Raw genomic sequence first — 17,331 nt, 5'->3', positions numbered from 1 at the left:
ACCATTTCCTACTGACTGCATCTTTTCTTACTAGCACCTCAAAACCAAGGACCTTTGTTTGATCCAATAACTTAGGTCTGATCTTTCTCTCCAACAGATGTTTTGTTTTTGTTTTGTTTATTACTGTAGCTCAACTGAATTAGGTGTTGGGTGGAAAGGATACAGTTCTAATTCATACTGACATATAAAAGACTGATAACTTTCCAGTGTCCATTTGCTCTAGATGAACAGATAAACCAAATGAATCTCTGATTAAGTTCCAAGGGACCATTTGTTTAGTGAAAGGGAGATCATTAAAATTTCATTTTAAAGCTGAGGCCAGGGTCAGGACAAAAATCAAAACTGGGATTGAAGTCAAGATTAGCTCCAGTTATGGTCTCTGCTCTCCCCTAGAGTGGGAGAGCATTGAAGAACAGAGAAACCAAAGAAAGTCTATTCTTAGAGGATACTATATCCTTGAAATCAGTGGATGAGGTCATAGACCATACATGGTTTCTCTGCCATATTTATTTAGAAACAAAACATTACTCAGAGAAATTAAGCAAACTGATTAAGCTATACAATCATAGTTTTAAAAACCCATCAGAGAGTTTAGAATAAAAATAAATCTAAATGAAGAAACTTGCAGCTGTTTTCATCCATGGAAGACCAGTGAGAAGAGAAGGAATCCATTATAAGGAGATTCCAGTCTATTATCAAATTTCTAATAGCCACCTGTGGTCTGGAATGATGTATTAGATGCTAAGAGCCTGTACCCACACACCAATCCTTTTCTTCACCAACTGCACCAAAGGTTGGGGCCAGGCAGGAGAGCCAGAGAACTAATGAACTAACTCTCTCTCTCCTCATTCCTCCCAGCCTCGATCCATCCTTCCTCCTTCTCTCCCTCCTTCTCCCTCTCCTTCTGCACCTTGCAGCCAATACACTGCAGTAGGCTTTGAGGAGTTAGGTGAGGTGACAGGGCAGATTGACTTTTCCAGGAAAAGACTGGAGAGGAAAACTCAAAGAGGTGGCAGCTGAACTCTAAGGCTATCCTTCATGCTTTGGGAAGCTGATGGCTGGACTAATGAAAGTATAAAGGGATCTTTAGATTCTTCCAGAGTTCAGATTCTAAGCCCTGCTGAAACAAAAATTTTAATCTCACATTCAAAATATTTAAAGACAGTGTTGCCTCTCTCTAACAAAAGCTTTAACAGAACACGCTCAAGACAGAAGATACAACAAAATTAAAACACTAGGAGAAAACAGAAGTAAATATTTGTTTGATAGGCTTAGTAACAGATTGTACAAATCAGTGGAAGTAATAAGTGAACTTGAAAATAGAAAATTGGAATTTAATCAAACCAAAACGCAAAGAGAAAAAAAAAGAGAGAAAAACAGAAAGAGCATTTAAGATCTGTGGGGATAAAATTAAGAACTTTAACATAGGTGTAAAGAGAGTCCCAGAAGGAGGAGAGAAAGTATATGGGACTGAAGAAATATTTGAAGACATGATCATAGCTATAATTTTCCTAAGTTGACACAATATGTTAACTTATATCTCCTTGAAGCTCAGATCATCACACAGCATAAATACAAAGTAAACCATACTTAAAGAAGTCATAGTCAAAATGCTGAACACCAAGGATTAACTGAAATTCATAAAAGCAGTTAGAAAAAATCTCTCACATTCACATATACACAGGGAAACAAGAAGATTGTTGGTTTATTGCTGACAAAATATGTGTACTGAAAGTACTAAATAAAAACAAAAAAAGTCAAAATAGAATTCTATCTTCAATGAATATATGCTTCAAAAATGAAGGCAAGTTAAAGAAACTTTCAGATAGACAAAAGATAAAAGCTGAGAAATTTTTCTCAAGCAAACCTGCACTATAGAATAAGATAGATTACTTAGCTAAACAATGTGACACTCTAAGGGAGCCCAGACCTGTGAGAGTAAATATAAAAGAATATAAACACCCACACACACACATATACATATACATATGTATGTGTATAAATTATATATATGTATATATGTTTTCTATCATTGCCATAACAAATTACTGTGAACTTAATGGCTTAATGCCTGTATACATTTATTATCTTTTTTTAAAAATTGTTTTTAAAGTTTATTTTTGAGACAGAGAGAGACAGAGCATAAACAGGGGAGGGGCAGAGAGAGAGGGAGACACCGAATCTGAAACAGGCTCCAGGCTCTGAGCTGTCAGCACAGAGCCCGACGTGGGGCTCGAACCCACCGGCAGTGAGATCATGACCTGAGCCGAAGTCGGACGCTTAACTGACTGAGCCACCCAGGCACCCCTACATTTATTTTCTTATGGCCCTGTTTACTCAGCTGGTTTCTCTGCTCCAGGTTTCACAAGGTATCAGACAACTGGTCTCTTAGGGGTTCTGAGAATAATTCTGAGTCCATTTCCTTGTGGTTGTATTACTGAGGTTATATTGGTCTGCTAGCTGTCAACCAAGGGCCATCCTTGGCTCTTAGAGTTTCCCTGGTCCCCGCATGTGGGACCCCCCCATCTTAGAACCGGCAACGGTGCGCCAAACCATCCTTCTCACACTTAGAATTTATGACTAATCCTTATGCCACCTCTCTCTTTTTGCCTCTTCTGTTCTACCTCTCTTTTGGTTCCAACTGAGAAAAGTTTCTACTTTTAAGGGCTCTTGTGATTAAATTGGACCCACATAAAAATTCAGGATAATCCCTTTATTAAAAGGTCCATAATCTTAATTACATTTGCAAAGTCCCTTTTGCCATGTAATATAACATTTGGGTAGCCAATTTATTTGTATATATAAGATATGGGAAAATAACAACAATGTATAATATATTCTGGAACCAATAATATGTATCTACCTGTATCTATATCTATATATAAAATTTATAGCAGGAGCATAAAATGAACATATATCATTTGAAAGATTTTTACACTATTTAAATGACTACAGTATGATTTGAATGTAAATTGTGGTAAATTAAAGATGCCTATTGTCATCTCTAGATAGAACTTTCTATAGTGATGGCATTGTCCTATACCTACACTATCCAAGTTAGTGCCTCTCATCTACAAGTAACAGCTGACCATATGAAATGTTACTAGTGTGTCTGTATGACTACATTTTCGTTTTATTTAGTTTTAATATATTTAAATTTAATAGTCGCATGTGGATACTATATTAGACAGTACAGTGTGAAGTAACCATTACATGTGGTAAACAAGCAGAGGGGTACAGCTAAAAAAACATCTGGGTACATAAAAAGGAATACATAAGTATACTAAATAATACTGGTTCTTCACAAAAGAATACAGAAAATGAGCAATGGAGTAGCAAAGAAAAATGGATAGAACAATAGAGATTGTCGGAATGGACATAAAAGCAACAATCAACTGCACGCTATTTATAGGAACACACTTAAAATGTAAAGATATGGACAAGTGGAATATGTGAGAGTAAAAAAATATATTATTCAAAAGTAAGCATTAAAATATTAGGAAGGTATATTATATAGTATATTATTAGAGAAAATAGATTTCAAGAAAAGGGTAGAGATAAAAAGGGATATATTAGAATGGTAAAATAGTCAATTCCTCAAAAAAGATATAAAAGCCTAATTCTGTATGAACTATGGCTTCCAAATCCTTGAAGCAAAATCAACAGAACTAAAGGCAGGAATACATTCTTCTTAAAAGTATAGGAAAGAATAAATAGACAAAAATCATTAAAAATATATGTCTGAAAACACTATCAACCAAATTGACTTAATGGACATTTACAAAACCTACATAAAACACCTCTAGAATACACATCCTTTTGAAGTGCATATGAGGAATTCTCCAAGATCATCTGCTGGGTCATGAAATAAGTTTCAATAAAATATAAGTTTCAAAATACTATAGGATATGTTCTCTGACCACAATGGTTTAAAATTAAATATGAATAACAATGTCTAGAAAGTCGATAACATTTTAATATTAAGCAAGATAATTGTAAGTAACCCATGATTCAAAAAGATATTTCAAAAGAAGTAAGAAAATAATTTGAGGAGTTCCTGGTTGGCTCAGTCTGGTGAGTGTCCGACTTCGGCTCAGGTCATGATCTCATGGTCCATGAGTTCAAGCCCTCTGTTGGGCTCTGTGCTGACAGCTCAGAGCCTGGAGCCTGCTTCGGATTCTGTGTCTCCTTCTCTCTCTGTCCCTCCCCTACTCATGCTCTGCCTGTCTCTCTCAAAAATAAATAATAAAACATTTTTAAAAATGTATAAATCTCCTAACTAGACCAATCAAAAACAGAGAACACAAAGACTAAAAGACTGAAAGAGAGTTTCTTACTACGTATTTTATGAACATTAAGAACTTAAGAAAGGAATAATAAAAAAAAGGTTATGTCAAGAAACATGACAACTCAGATGAAATAGACAAATTCCTTGAAATATGCTAATTTACTAATTTACAATTTACTAATATTTCTTATGAACATAAACAAAAGAATTCTTAGCAAAATATTAACAAATTGAACCAAAACATCATGAACAACAGAGAGGAATAAAAGGGTGATTTTACATAAAAAAAATCTCATTAACTGAGTAAAGAAGAAAATCAGATGATCACCTAAGCAGATGCAGAAAAAGAACTTGACAAAATCAACACTCACTCATGTAGAAATTTGTAACAATTAAGAATAGAGCTTCCCAAATCTGATAAGAATCATTGATGAAAAAAAAAAAACTATAGCTAACAATATACCTAATAATGAAATATGTACTACACTTTTCCCCTGTAATTGTTAATAATGTAAAGAAGTTCATTTCCATCATTTCTATTCAGTATTGCACTGGCTATCCTAGCTGGTGCAATAAAGTATTTAAAAAAGGCGGAGGGAAGACCTTATAAATGAAAATTTGAAGTAAAATTATTTTTATTGTAAACAGCATCAGTTTCACATTGAAAATCTCAGTCAATTCTCCTGCCAAAACTATCAGAATAAGTGGTTGTAGTAAGTTCACAAGTTAGTGGTCATATAAGAAAATCATATAAGAAATCATATAATAAAGTCATTTGTATTTTTATATAACAGCAATGAATAATTTGGAAATCACTCTTCAAAAAGTAGCACCCAATATAGCATGTAAAAACAAAAATTACTTAGGAAAAAACATAAGAGATTTGAGACCTTTATACTAAAAATTACAAAATACTGCAGAGAGAAATAAACAGCAACCTAAATAAATTTAAAGATATACCATGTTTATGGATTAAAATACACACTATTATTAAGACGTTCATTTTCCCAAGATTGAAATATAGGTTTAATGCAATGCCAATCAATATCAGAAGGAATTCTACTTATGCTTAAGATGTAGAAAGCCTCAAGAGAATTTTCTCCTACCCCAACAATGAGAAAAAGTCAGACAATCTACAAAATCATAAATGTTCTTAAACTCATCATAGAGCTGAGGTAACATGTGCACTGTTTCTTTTTGTTTTTGTTTTTGTGTTTCAATAGACCTTCACTAGGTGCTTATAAGAAGATTTCGGGAAGGGCGAGCATCTAGAGAGAGCCTTCCTTGGTGGTGTAGACATGCAGGTTAGGGATGTCCTGTGACTCACACTGGGAGACAAGCACGAAATCTTATACATACATGTCTTTGATTTCTTCTTTCCAATGAAACAAAAACCTTAAGATACTGGAGAAGGCGCAGGAAATATTCCTGCCCATAGAGCCCAGAAAAAGATCTTTTCCAGGAGGCAAAGGTAGAAGCAAAACCAATCTATGTGCAAAGGGCAGAAAACTTCCATTTCCATGAAAAAATCTGTTATTTCTGGAGGAGTACATATATCTAACAAAGGACTCATATGCAGAATATATGGAGATGCCTTCAAATCTTCAATAAAAAGACAAACACTATGAAATGGACAAGAACATTGAACAGGCACTTCAGAAAGGAAAATGTGTGAATGGACAATAAGTGCATGAAAACTGTTCAATATCATTACTAATCGGTGAAATGCTAATTAAAACCACAATGGAATAGCATTTTATACCGCTGTAATGGCTAAACCTAGGAGGATTGATAATACCATATATTCTCAAGCATGTGGAGGGACTGGGAGTATAAAATGTGGGTGCATAGATTTTTTTTAAATGTCAAATATGCAAAACCAAATCCAATCAAGCAATGTATTAAAATAATTTTAACATGCAGAGATTATCCCGTAAGTTCAAGAATTAATTAACTTCAAAAAAATTTAATACTATAATTTACTGCATTATCAAATAAAAGATAAAAACCATCATACCATCTCAACAGATATAAAATGAAGCATTCAATGAAATTCAAAATCCATTTCTAGTGAAAAATCTTAGCAAACTAAGAACAGAAAGAAATTTCCCAAACATGATATTATTCACAAAACCCTACAATAAATATCATTAGTCAGAAATAAGGATTCTCTTTATCATTGTTTCTGCTTAACATATTTTTGAATATTTGAACAAAGACAAGGAAGACAAAAGTATATGTGAATAAAAGAGGAATATCAAAATTGTCATTGTTCTGAGAGATCTTATCATATATGTGGATGAAGCAAATATACAGCCAAACTATAGCACGATTGAGAGAATTTAGAGAGATAATAGATACATTCCTATTTATTACTAAAAACAGTTTAAAGTAAATGAGGATAAAATAAAACATATGAATAAAAAAGATATAACAAATTTGATGATAAAAGCATAATATATACTCTTGAAATATACAAAAGAAGACTGAAGTAAATGAAAACAGTACACCATGTTTATAGCTGGGAGTCAAAAATTTAAAAAACAGTCATTTCACCAAAATTTTTAAATTGGTGCAATTCTAAAAAAAAACTAATAAAATTTCTTATGACTAAGGTAATCACTAAAATTCAAATAAAAGGGCAAGAGTTTTGAGAAAACATATGGTGGAAGAATTCACCATACCATGTACCAAAATATATAAAAAATCTATTGCAATGTAATAATAAAAACAGAGTGATATTAATGCATGAATGGAAAATCAGCCAATGGGACAAAACAATAAAGGTCAGAGACAGATGATTGAGTTCCTGTTTCAAATCACTGGATGGAAATTGGGCAGCTGAATAAATGCTGCTTGGGTAATAAGCTATAAGAAAAAATAAAATTAGTTTACACTATTCTCTAAAAATTATTTTTTAAAAAAGTTTCTTTATTTACTTATTTATTTGGAGAGAGAGAGAGTACAGAGAGGGGCAGAGAGAGAGAGAGAGAGAGAGAGAGAGAGAGAGAATCCCAAGCAGGCTCCACACCACCAGCGCAGAGCCTGATGCAGGGCTCAAACCCAGCAACCGTGAGATTATGACCTGAGCTGAAATCAAGAATTGGACGTTCAACCGATTGAGCCACCCAAGGTCCCCATATATTTCAAACATCTTACGTGAATGAAAGACATAATATAAAAATAACACTTTGAATATTCTAGAAGAAAATATTGGGACATATCTTTATTACATCATAAAACAAAGTTTTTTTAAAAAGATACCAAAAAAAAGCCTATTAAATTTGATCACAGTAAAATGAAAAGCCCTATATGACAAAAGACCTCATAAACAAACTCAAAAAGCAAGTTACAGAGAACACTTAGTGCATTGTTTAGCTGACAAACGATTTATATCTGGAATCTAGAAATAGATCCTATAAATCAATGAAGAGGAGACAATTGCATAGAAAATTTCATAAACTATATAAGCACAATCTTTACAAAAAAGAAACTCAAATAACTAATAAACATAGATTTTCAAAACTACTGAAATGAAGAATGGTTAAAATGGTTGGAAGATCAGGTAATGATGATGAGAAAGCTCTTATATGAAGTTGGAAGTTACGCTCAGGTCATGATCTCCTGGTTCGTGGGATCAAGCCCTGCATCAGGCTCTGCCCTGATGACTGATAGCCCCATGTGTATCCTCTCTCTCTCTCTCTCTCTCTCTCTGTCTCTCTCTCTCTCTCTCTCTTAAATAAATAAACTTTAAAAGAAAATAAACTGGAAGACTGATGATTCAGAGGAAAGTAAAAGAAGTGAAAGGCTCCAGAGTAAACCGATGGGCATGGGAGCCCAGAGCCCAGATGATTATAAGAAGCACTTAAGACCAGAAGGCCACCTCCTTTAGTAGCACAGAGGGAAGAGAAGGTACATGCAGATTCAGGTAGGTTTGTGGTTTGGATGCTCGTAAATTTAGTTGATTCTTTTCAAGTGGATCTTTCTCTGCTGTGAAGTAAATGGTACTATCAGCTAAAAATTAAAAATAAATAACTATGGTATGAAGTTGAGACAGAAGTTGCAGTTTGAGTATAGAAGAAAAATTTTAAATAATCTTTAGAGAAAGTAGGAAGTCAAGCTGACCAGAGAAAAAGATAAGGTTTGTAATTCCAAAATATTGTGAGATCTGTTTTCCAAAGCAAATGAATCAGTTGATACAAGATTAGATTTTTCTGAGGAAAAAAAACATGCAAAAAAAAAAGTCAATGGTTTTATCAGGATAATTACAGAAATTCTGAATCATGTAATCTGACCCAAAGGGAGAGAAAAGAAAGGTGATAAGAAGATAGAAATAGGAGAGTCAATGAACTGGGGAACCCAGAAGGATAGAATAATGTCCACTAAATAAATTAGAAAAATTAGAGGGTGTTATAGAAGTGAGGAACTTGAATTTATAATTTTTAGAATTGAAGCAATTTGTGTGGTGGCATGTTCTAGAAGTAACTGATGAAGAAAAAGTTGTCAATTACAGATATTTGGTGTTTGGATAACTCGTTCACATGAACAGTCGATGGGTTGGAGAAGAAAACCACAAGTCTGGGGTCAAATTCCAAAAGATTAGGGGAAAATGAATGGGAGATAAATAGAATGCAGTGACAAGAGAGTGGAGATCATTATACACTACCTGGAATACTCTCTCCTAAAACAGAGAATGGTGATATATACCTGAAGTCATCACTTCCATGGGTCTTTGGGAATTACATACATGATTGCAAACCATATTCTGAAATATCATCGTATGTACAGAAGCAATAAAACCAGAAGAGAATTTAAATCGAAACATAAAAAGTCTACATAGAAATGGCTTATAAGAATGTGGCTTCAGCACTACAGAGAATGAGAACAAGAATCTAATATGTTCTTCTTTTAGTTATTAAAACTACTTGACGGGTCCAATATCCGGCTGGAGTCTTCTACTGGCTTGAAGCAAGCAAGAGTTCTGAGTGTTTTTTGTCCAGAAGAACTTGGCTCGAGATCATTTTTGGCTGTGCTCAAAGTTGAGTAACTGGGACATGAAAGTAGGGCTGCTCAAAAAAAGAGGGCCAATGAGCACAGCCTGCCGCCTTGGGCAATGTTGTCCTGGTCAGAGCCCTACTCAAGAATTTATGTCATTTGAAGTAAGTGGTTTGTTCTTATTGAAGAAGACATTGCTTGCTAGGGCATGCCAAGTAGTGTCCAAAGAAATGAATCAAGGTATAAAGTCTGGGCGGTCCTTAAAGTTGATTTTGCACATAAGACAAAAGAAGTATTTGTGATGTGGCAGAGCATCTGTAAAGGGAATTCTTTTTGCAGTCCGAGGGCCATTTTGGCATCGGCAAGGAGATCACTTAGTAACCCTGGGATTTGTATGGCCATATTTTTTGCCAGGAAATATTTACCCCATAGTCTAACACTGTCTATTCTTAAATTAGGACTGGCAGTTACCATAATTCTATGGCATTAATAGATTTGTTTTGGGAAATAAGTGTTCTGGAGATGTACTGTAACAGCTCACCACTGAACATGTTCTCCAAGGAGATCATATGAATGGGAAACTGAGCTTGGTTCTGCAAGGGCCACAAAGAACAGGACCCCAAATTCAATCCCACCTCAAAATCTTATCCCATATTTGCTTTAATAGCTGCTCTCCCCATCCCAGCTCTGGGGCCATCTCTAAAAGACCAAAAAGACTGGCCAGGGGTGGTTTTAAGCAAAAGTCAGGAATTATGGAAGAGGTGTGTGTGTGTGTACAGTTTCCTTGGACACAATTGCCAATCTCAAAAATATGTACTTTGCCAAATGACCCATATTTTAGTGATAAATCATACTGTACATAAAAAGTCATTAGGTAGACTCTCTTATGGTCAAAATAGACCTAAACTGTTTTGATTCAAAGTCCTCACTTTTGAGATGGGGGAAGTAAGATCTGGTTGTGTTCACTAATTTTCTCAAAGTCACAGAGCAAGTTGGTGATAGAGCCAGGAATAAAGCCCATCTTTTGGTATTCGGTCTAGAGTTTTTAAATTACATCAATGAATGTAGGCTTAACTCGGCTGTACTCTCATCTTAGCCTTTGCTCCTGCTATGGGATGCCTTCATTCAGTTCAGTACCCTAACCCAAAAGCTTACCAATCATATTGTAAAACACACGAACATAAAAAGAAAAGGTCTAAAGAATATTTTAAGGAAAATATGTGTACCTACTTAGCTTTAATGAATATAAACATTATGCTTTACTTATGTGTCTTCCCCTCCTCTCACTTCCCAGAAATAACCATTATACCAAATCTTGCGTTTACTATGACATTTCAAGTAGTTATATTCTATATCTATCTATACACACACATACTCACACATATATAATTCTATATTTTATTTTGTTCAATATTATGTTTTTAAGATTTATCTTAACCCAATGCAGTATTCCACTGTTTGGATGCATCAATATTATTTATTCATTCTCCTATTAATAAATATGATTTTTAAATTCTTATGTAACATGCAGTGTTCCAATGAACATATTTGTGAATATCTCTATGAGCACATTTGCAAAGTTTCCTTTAGTCCTCAGAAGTAGAACTGCTAAGTTCAAGGAACACATGTACATGTGATAGGTAGAAGAGTGGCTGTCCCAAAGATGTCCTTGCAACCTGGGAATATATCACCTTACATGGCAAAAGGGATTTTCCAAATACAGTTAAGATTAAGGATCTTCAGAAGGGGAGATAATCTTGGATCACTCAGGAGGTCCCAATTTAATCACATGAGTCCTTGAAATTAGCAGAGGCAGACTAAAGGGTCAGGAGATACCACCTGAAAGGAATTCAACCACCTGTTGATAGTTTTATAGGTGGAGGAAGGGGATTATGAACCAGGAAATAGATGGCTTCTAGAAGGTAGAAAAAGGCAAATAAAATGGTTTCTCTCCTAGAGCATTCAGAAAGGAACGCTGTGCCTTGTGGACAGAACACCTTGATTTTAGCCCAGCAAGATCCGTGACAGACTACTGACCTCCAGAACTGTAAGCTAACAAATTTTCATTGTTTTAAACTGTGAGGTTTGTAGTCATTTGCTATGACAGCAAAGAAAACTAATTCAGCATATTAAATTTCATGAACTATTGCTATATTTCCCTCCAAAGTGCTATACTGTGCTATCAGTGTATGAGAGTCTCTGAGACCCCTTAACCTTTGTAAACCTAGATTATAGTCAGACTTAAATTTTTGTCTGCTGAGTTTGTAAAGCTGTGTCGTTCTAATTTGGGCACGGTTTTACCTTTCATTTCCCTAATAATATGTGGGGTGGAGCATCTTACTTCTATTTTATTGGCTATTTGAACATCTCTTCTTGAATATCTTGCTCATGTATATTGCCCTTTATTCCTATTGGGGTGTTACTCTTACTTATTTGTAATCATTTATACATTCTGAATACAAAATCCTTATTGGTGACACTCCATGCATGTATAAATTCCCATTCTGCAGCTTCCTTTAACTGTGTGGTATTTTATTAAACAGAAAGTTTTAATTGACATGTAGATAAATGTGACAGTTTTTAACTTAATTAGTTATGCATGTTAGGTCTTATCTAATATCTAATACCAACCTCAAGATCATAAACATAGTCTGTATTTTCTTTAGAAGTTTTAAAGTTTTGCTTTTCATATTTAAATCTTTCAAATATTTGGGATTGTTTCTTTATTTGCGTACCGAGTTGTTCTAATGCTATTAATGAAAAATCCATTATTCTCTCAGTGATTGTAATGCCACTTCTCTCTTATACTTCAATACATGTATGAATCTGTGTCAGACTCTTTTTTCTGACCCTTTGTCTATGAGTTTATTTCGGTTTCTGCTCTACACTATTTTAATAACTCTAGCATTAAATATTTGTTGATATCCTCTTATTTTTCTTCTAAATTTATTAATCTTGGATTATTTTTGTTCCTATATATAGATTTTAGGATAAGCTAGGCAAGTTCCATAAAACACACCCACCCACACCCACACCCATTCTTTCTGGGATTACTGTTGAAATTGGATTAAAAATTCTAAAAATATGTAGAATGTTTGGGATGCTTGGGTGGCTCAGTTGGTTAAGTGTCCGACTTTGGCTCAGGTCATGCTCTCGCAGTCCCTGAGTTCAAACTCCACATCAGGCTCTGTTCTGACAGCTCAGAGCCTGGAGCCTGCTTCAGAATCTGTGACTCCCTCTCTCTCTGCCCCTACCCCGCTCACACTCTGTCTCTCAAAAAATTGATAAACATCAAAAAAAAAATTTTTTTTAATGTAGAATGTTAGAGTGAACTGATACTTTTTGTAGATTAGGTCTTCTATTATACCATAATTTTCCATTATTTGGTACTTTAAAACATCATTCAAATTTATTATAGTGTTATCTAATGAAAGCTTACTATACAACTTTTGCTAGGTTTACTGCTATATACTGTGGAGGGTTTTGCCATTGTCTTACTCATTGATGATTATTCATATGTAGGGATGCTATTGATTTTATATATTGATCTCATATCTGGCAAACTTGCTGAATATTCTCTTAGTCTCAATTGCTTGTCTATAAATTTTCTTGGATTTTATAACTAGTATTTCTCAATAAAGATAATTTTGCTAGTTTTTGTGTTTCTTATATGTCTTAATTTTTTTACTTATTGTCTGCCTTGAATTTGCAGTGCAATGTTTGTTGGAGGCAGTGATAGGAGACCTCCTCATATTGCGTCTGAGTCTAATAGGAATGCTTCTGAAGTAGCACATCACAGTGTGGTGTTTACTATAGATAAGTTCGGGGATTCTCCTTGTTTTCCTCATTTGCTAAAAACAGTCATAAATGAGGCTTGAACTTTATTGAATTTTTTGGTGTCTACCTACAGGATTTTCTTTTTGTCGCTGTTCATGTCTTCTTTGGGTATGAAGATATGTTTGCCTTATAAAAGTAGTTGGGTAGCTTCCCCTCATTTTCTATTTTCTGAAATATTTTTATACAGTATGAATTTTTTGTCTAGAAGTTTTGGTATTTTTTGGGTAAGGTCCAATTGCATAATTTATTAAATTTATTGAAGGATTATTATTTCTTAGGCAATTTTGCTAACATATTTGCCTAGAAAGTTGCAAATTTAATATAAATCTACAAGTTTATTGGCATAAATTTCTTCATAATTTTTTAACATTATAAACACTCTGTAGAAATATAGTCCTTTTCCTTTTTACAATTTCCATTCCCTTTTCCCATGACTATTTTTGATACTCTTTGTTACTGATAAGTCTATCTTATTTCTTTCTTTCAAAGCAATAGTCATTGTTGAGTTTATTTTCTGTTACTGTCATTAGTTTTTCTTTGGTTCTTCAAATTATTTAATTTATTCTACTATTTTCCTATCTTACTGAGTTAAACCTTTGTCTTAGTTATTTTCAATCACTATTTTTCATAAATGCACTTATGTGTGTAAATTTCACTAATTACTGCTGTACTAGCATCTGACAGATTTTGATGTATAATACTTTTATTTTTATTCAGTTATATCATCTCTAATTTCTATTGCGATCTTTTTTTCTCACACTTTACCTATGAAAATATATTAACTTTCACAAATAACCATCTTTTATTTTTATTAGTTAATGCATTGTGTGAAGACCTTATTTTTGTGATAGAAATTATTTGAAAAAAAATCAGACGTTACCTGTGACTTAGGATGTGATTAATTTTATATAGTATCCCGATAACTTGAAAAATACATGCTATTTATATTTTGGAGTGAGGGTTCAATATATATTCTCTATTAGAGAAAATCCATTATTATGTTTTGTTTTATTATCAATTTTCACATTATTATGGGAAATCAATTCTTAGCAATTCTCTCAATTTCTAAAAATTAATGCATCTATTTATTCAGGCACTGTCATGTGCCCTCTGCATATAACTTATTTTACCCTTACAATAACTATATGAAGTGAGTGCATCATTTCCCCAGCTTGCAGACAAAGAGGATACGAGAAAGTAAGAAGTTCACAAAGCTAGTAATTGGGAGCACTACGATTTAAACCCAACCCAGTTTGATATCACCATCCACATATTTAACTCTGACATTTTACCACTGCTGCCAACAGTTTGCTTTATGTATGTATGTATTTTTCCTTGCCAACACTTGTTACTTATCTTTGACAGGTGTAAGGTGACAGATGTAAGGTGTGAGGGGATATCTCCTTGTGGTTTTGATTTGTATTTCCCTGATTTTGATCTTGAGCATCTTTTCATGTGTCTGTTGGTTTTATGTATTTCCAAATGATATTATTAGAGACAAACTTAAACATATTATGATTTGTTACAGAATTATTCCTTCCGTTGTGCATTAGCTCTTCATGTCCATCAATACTTTTGCCTTTAATTTTATCTTGTTTAATTTATTATTACTATATCAGTTTCTTTTTTGTTAGCATTTGATTGATTTTGTTTTTCCTTTTTTTTTTTTTAACTATTCTGTGTCATTTTTTTCCCTCTGCTGTTTGAACACCATGCACTGTATATTTTACTTTATTATATCATATTATATTTTATTACTTTTTTAAGCTGTCACCCTCACTCCTTTAACATATATATATATATATATACACACACACACACACATATATATATATATATATATATATATATATATATATATATATATAACTACCACTTTTTCTAATGAAATTGAATATTTTACCTACCTCCACAACACATGGACCTTAATTCACTGTAAAATCCATTAAAAGCCCATCATATTTTTATTTTTGGAAAGCATTTAAGTTTTGTCTTTTTAAAAATTAAGAAGTCATTTAGATAGTTTTGAAACGATTATATCTATCACTATATTGAGTAGAAATCATGTTAACATTTGGTTTTGCTACCTCTTTCCTTCCCTGTAAGTTTACTTTTTTCTCCTTGCTATAGAATCTCTTTTAAGCATTCATTTTTTAATTAAAGATCTGTTGGTGGTAATTTTTGAAAGTCTTTATATATTTCAATATGTCTTTTTTTGTTCTCATTATCGATAAGTAGTTAAGTTGGTCACTTGGTTCAGACTGTTGTTGTCCCTCAGCATTTTGAAGATAGTGTCCCAAACTTTACTGGTCTCCCCTGTGTCTGGTGAGAAATATGAAGTCAGCCTCTGATTATTCAGTTGTAGATAATCTTTTTTCCATGGTCACTTTAAGAGTTTCTCTTTATGCCTGATGCTTTGAAGTTTTATTAAAGCACACATTGATCTGAAGACTCATGTCTGTCTTCAATTTGGAAAATTGTGGAGAAAATCTAATACAATGAAAGAAACTGAAAGTCAGAAGACAAAAGTAAAGATCAGATTCTGGAAACTCCAGGCTATGTGATCCTTGGAAAAGCACCTAATCTCCCTAAAGCTCAGACTTCAGTTCTCCATCCCAGGGTCATGACGGGAGTCAAATGAGGAAATAGATGACAATAATAATGGTTAATACTGATGGAGAGTTTTCAGTATGCCAGACATTGTGGTGATCTATGAATATATACGCATGCTTGCTTACACGAGTTCGCACGTGCACACGTTCTCATTTAACCCTCACAGTACTATTTTAACGGATGAGAAAAAGCAAGGTGGAACGAAATTAAATATCTCCCCCAGGAAATGCAAAAGCATAACATAAAGTAGAAAGTTTTGAACAAAGTTATTATTGTGTTTTATCTTTCTTATTCCATTGAAAGCTACTTGAGAGCAAAGCTTTTGTCTTTTATGTAACAGAGATTCAGCAAATGTTTGAATGAATGACCTTAAATTTCTACAGGTGAATCTGTAATGCATAGAAAAATACAATAATTTTATTATTTGTTCACAATAATGAATTTGCATTCTCCTTCTGACTGCTGCTTACTCAAGGGAAGGCATCTCATTAATTAATTAATTAATTAATTAATTAATTTATTTATTTATGTTGGTTTATTTATTTTTGAGGGAGAGAAGATGCACACAAGCGGAGGAGGGGTAGACAGAGAGAGAGGGAGACACAGAATCCTAAGCAAGCTCTAGACTCTGAGCTGTCAGCACAGAGCCCCACACAGGGCTTGAACTCACAAACCATGAGATGACCTGAAATGAAGTTGGAGGCTTACCCGACTGACCCACCCAAGCGCCCCTTGTTTGTTTTTGTAGCATTATTTTTGACAGCTTAATATGTATTAAGTGTTTCAGTTAGTACCAGTAGAAAAAGTTTATTAGAGGCCATGAGCTTCATGATGGAAATATGTAAATCTTACCCACATACACACACATACATGAGAGAAAGAGAGAGAGAGGAGAGGGAGACAAAAATTTCTTGTAGAAATCTGCCACCTAATTTCAAGCTAAGAGAGACCCTTCCTTGGATAACAATTAATAAATAGTATTTTTTCTTTTTTTTTGAAACACGAATCACTATCAAAAGGACTATGTAAGAGAATTTCTGTATTCCCTCTCTTCCTTCCTTTTTTTTTTTTTAATTTTTTAAAATTTCTATTGGGAAGAGGTGAAATCAGAAACATTATTGTCATTATACAATGCATTCCCCTTAGGAGATTCTTTTAGAATGTAAGTCTGGTGTGCCTGTGTGGCTCAGTCGGTTAAGCACCTTACTCTTGATTTCAGCTCAGGTCATGATCTCACAGTTCGTGGAATCAAGCCCCACATCAGGCTCTGTGCTCACAGCATGAAACCTGCTTGGGATTCTCTCTCTCTCTCTCTCTCTCTCTCTCTCTCTGTCCCTCCCATGCTCTATCTCTCGAAAGAAAGAAAGAAAGAAAGAAAGAAAGAAAGAAAGAAAGAAAGAAAGAAAGAAAGATTGATTTAAGTCTGGAAAAACTTCAAATTTTCCCTAGTAGCTGAATGAAAGCTAAAATAAATATAAATTAATTAGTTTTATTTTCTTTCTTGATTGCTCTATTTATTTTTTTAAAAATTTTTGTTAATGTTTATTTATTTTTGAAGGAGAGAAAGAGCACGAGTGGGAGAGAGAGGGTGACACAGA

At 33.8% G+C, this 17,331-nt stretch overlaps 1 long non-coding RNA gene across 3 annotated transcripts in view; it reads left to right on the top strand.

The window, feature by feature from the left end:
* Nucleotides 1–11,905, top strand: part of LOC113604801 (uncharacterized) — a 304,409-nt gene extending 292,504 nt beyond the window's left edge. For 2 of the 3 annotated variants that reach the window (XR_003426821.2, XR_008297619.1), the window contains one exon: nucleotides 11,241–11,905. This is a non-coding gene — a long non-coding RNA (uncharacterized LOC113604801). Of the gene's footprint in view, nucleotides 1–9,200; nucleotides 9,448–11,240 lie in introns of all 3 variants that reach the window. The other variant, XR_008297618.1, reaches the window with a different exon arrangement.
* Nucleotides 11,906–17,331: the final 5,426 nt, after the last annotated feature.

Source organism: Acinonyx jubatus, chromosome C2 (assembly GCF_027475565.1).
Source record: "Acinonyx jubatus isolate Ajub_Pintada_27869175 chromosome C2, VMU_Ajub_asm_v1.0, whole genome shotgun sequence".
NCBI classification, from domain to species: Eukaryota; Metazoa; Chordata; class Mammalia; order Carnivora; family Felidae; genus Acinonyx; species Acinonyx jubatus.
This window is presented reverse-complemented; position numbering and strand designations above follow the sequence as displayed.